Source organism: Carlito syrichta, unplaced genomic scaffold (genome assembly GCF_000164805.1).
Source record: "Carlito syrichta isolate Samal-C Ts95f unplaced genomic scaffold, Tarsius_syrichta-2.0.1 Scaffold316932, whole genome shotgun sequence".
Classification (NCBI taxonomy): domain Eukaryota; kingdom Metazoa; phylum Chordata; class Mammalia; order Primates; family Tarsiidae; genus Carlito; species Carlito syrichta.
In genome coordinates this window covers 16,813-20,474 of record NW_007261028.1, presented here as the reverse complement: position 1 = coordinate 20,474, position 3,662 = coordinate 16,813, and positions in this window count along the sequence as shown.

Below are 3,662 nucleotides of genomic sequence, written 5' to 3'. Positions count from 1 at the left end.
GTTTCTAGAGTGAGCCATGCCTGTCACAGTCACAGAGCCTTCAGCTTAGGCCAGCAGAGTTCCTTTAGGTTGTTTGTACTGCATGACAAAAGGGGGAGGAAAATGGGGTCCACGGCCCTCCCTGATCCCTAACGCTCAGTAGGCCTCTGTGGCCAGCTCCCAACAGGCTCACACCTGTAATCCCAGCATTTGGGAGGCAGAAGCGAGAGAGTTGCCTGAGCTCTAAAGTTCTAGACCAGCCTGGGCAACTTGGTGAGACCTTATCTGTACAATAAATCAAAAAATTAGCCATGCATGGTGGTGCACACCTGTCATCCCAGCTACTTGGATGGCTGAGATGAAAAGATCACATGAGCCCAGCAGGTTGAGGCTGCAGTGGCCATGAGTGTGCCACTGCACTCCAGCCTGTGCAACAGAGGAAGCCTCTGACTCATACAAAACAAAGAAATGCTTGAGTAAGTTCAAGGCTACCAGGATAATTTGCTATTTGTTTTAGCCAACACCCAAGAATGATGCTAGGCTCTTGACCACCCTTTCTTATAGCATTTACTAAAAGGAAATCCTTCCTCTGTCCCTTTGAGATAAATATGTATCTTTTGGGGACTCAGTTTGTCTTTCTCCAGCATCTGAAAGCCATTTCTTTGAATCATTGGGCCTCTGTCTCCCATTCTTAATGGGAGGGCAGAATTCAAACTTTGATAATTGCCAGCAAACAGACACAGTTGGCCTGATTACTCAGTCATTTACCCTGACCACCTCTTTACAATGTTTCACTTGTACTGTACTCTCGGTCTCTTCCCCTCTTTCTTCTTTTAGAATGCCCTTTTATGTATGTACACATTGGAATGAAGCTGAGCTCTTTCCTCTACTATCATACTGAATAAAATTCATTTTTACCACTTTAACTCATGGCTGGCTTTGTTTATCTCTGACAATAGAAGCACAAGCTATCATTTTTGGTGACACAGCAGCTGCAGAGGGAGGCACAGATGTGTTGAGAGGGAGGATCACCTGGCCTCTTATGTCAGAGGCGTCTATTCCAAGCTGGCATTGATGAGCCTGAGACTTGGCTGGTCTGCCCTGGAGTGTCTATGGCTCTGTTGCAAGACTTGAATAAGTTGATAGTGACATTACATGTGACCACAGCTACCTTCGCAGATTCCTTTAAGGTTAGGGATAAATGAAGATGGAAATCAGAAAAACTGATTTTGAAAGTTGTTATCTCTCACCCCTCCCCATCTAGAGTTGTATGATATTGCTGTAGGATGTTGTTGGATGATAATTTAGAATCCACTTCTATGTAGTATTTTTTTCTTACTCCAAATATAAAGCTTACAGCACAACCCTCTTCTAATATATGACAGTTCCTCATAGAGTTAAGCAGATACCCATCTGTTAAAGCAGTAGTTTTACTTATTACACCCAAAATGTGAACGCATTTTTTGAGTCCTTGCAATAGGTTTTATCACAGTTATGTGAGCATGAGAGGCCCTCCTTTCTGATTTCCTGACCCAGTTTTGTTAGAGTTTGGCGTAGGTGATTCAATTTTGATTCTGACAAATATTATAGGTCATTGCTTTTCATCCCTTTTTACCTAGGGCTGAAATTGCTTATATTCCTGGAAATTATCAAGTCTTGATTTGTATCATTGTCAAAAGTGCTCATGCTACTGATTCAATTGCCTGTTTGTGATGATGTGAATATCTTTCCTCTTCTTTCTGGTCTGTGAGTTAAACAATCCTTAAAGAGTATTGATGACTTTTCTCAGCAGTTTAGAAACTTGAATATACCAGAGAAAGAAAGCTGTCACCTGCTTGCTAGAAATTAAGTTTTTTTATTTGTGCTAAATCCTTTTTAGGTATAACACTTATTAATGCAAAAAGTTCCTATGTTATTGGGGTTGGTATTGTGTATTAAGATCATCCTTATTACAGATATGCCAGTCTTGTAGATTTTGGCAATTATTAGACCCATAATATTTTCACCAAAACATTGGAAAGACAAGATGTAAACAGTTTCTCATTGTTGCAATGACAAATATAGGAAAGAGAAGAATCATCAGGATATGAAATAGACAATTAAAAAGGTTCACAGCTGGGCTCGGTGGCTCAGCCATTAATCCCAGCACTTTGGGAGGCTGAGGTGAGTGGATTGCCTGAGCCCAGGTTCGAGACCAGCCCCAGCAAGTTGCTGAGACCTCGTCTCTACAAAAAAGAAAGAAAGAAAGAAAGAAAGAAAGAAAGGAAGGAAGGAAGGAAGGAAAGAAAGAAGGAAAGAAAGAAAAATTAGCCTGGTGTGGTAGCATGTGCCTGTAGTTCCAGCTATTTGGAAGGTTGAGTCAGAAGGATGACCAGAGCCCAGCAGGTTGATGCCAGGATGGCTGTGAGTGTGCCATTGCACTCCAGCCTGGGTGAAAGAGTGAGACACCAACTCAAAAAAAAAAAAAAAAAAAAAGGCTCACAGACTAGACTATGTGTCATGGGTCACCAATCAAGGAATGAATCCCTGTCAAGAACCACCAAACAGAGATTGTTCCCAGAAGTTCACTTCATAATATCAAACCAGAAACTCACATTGATGCCACTGATGGCAGAGAAAATGCAAAAATGAGAGTGAGAGGGAGAGGGAGAGAGGGGAGAAGAGACCCGTTCAATAACTATACTTGCTAGGCAAAAGCCAAAGAGCTCCAGTTTTGCTCATGAGAGTCAACAAAAACACTAGAAACATGAGCCAACAGCTCTAGGGCCAGGTGTGCACCAGGTGCCTGTTGGGTGCAGGGTTCTGTTGGCTCCCATTATGTGTCTCAGATGAACTAATTTTTTTGTGTGTGGACATCATAATCCCTGGGAAAATCTGTCAAAGAATCATATAGAGACAGCTATCTCCATGCACCGTTCAGTATCTCATTGAATAAGAGGACTGACATTAGATTGTTTTCATCAAATAAAAACAAAACCAAGGTGTATAAAGAAAAGAAAAAAAGAGAAGAGGAGAAAATAGCTAGGACCGTTCTGTTTCCTCCCCTTGGATAAGTGACCTGGAAGAAAGCTATCAAAAAGGCCAGTCTGGCCCATGTTCTCTGGACCTACATGACTTGGTCACCACATTAAACACTTACAGATATTGGGAGACTTTAAAATTTTATAAGCTTAGCTGTCCATTGTCAGCAGTTGTCTGTAATGTCCATCAGGCCTTCTATTGTACCTCCCCCTTAGTTAACCAGGAAAGTATCCCTCCCTTTCCTAGAAATTCATACACAAACGTGTAGAAAATTTGTTGTGCCTGCAAATAAATGGCAAAAGGGACATTGATAGAGTTGGGCAATAAATTAGAATAGGATTTGGTTCCCCTATGTGGAAGATAAATTTGTTGAATTCATTCCAATTAGAAGCATTATATAAACATGATAACATAGAAGTTGCACTTCCAGTTCTTGACACTATAGAAATATCTGCAGGAGGGACTCAGAATAGGTAGAGGAATGATGACTGCAGCATTACGTGTAATCCTAAAACCAAGCAGCCAACTTCATTTCAAACACATTTGGAAAGTGCTAAAATGTCAGCAAAAACTGAGGAAGAAATACTGTTTTCAAAAAGTAAAGGAGAGGATCATGATGGTGATGACTGATTTCACTGGTCACAGCATTGTTGCTAGAGTAA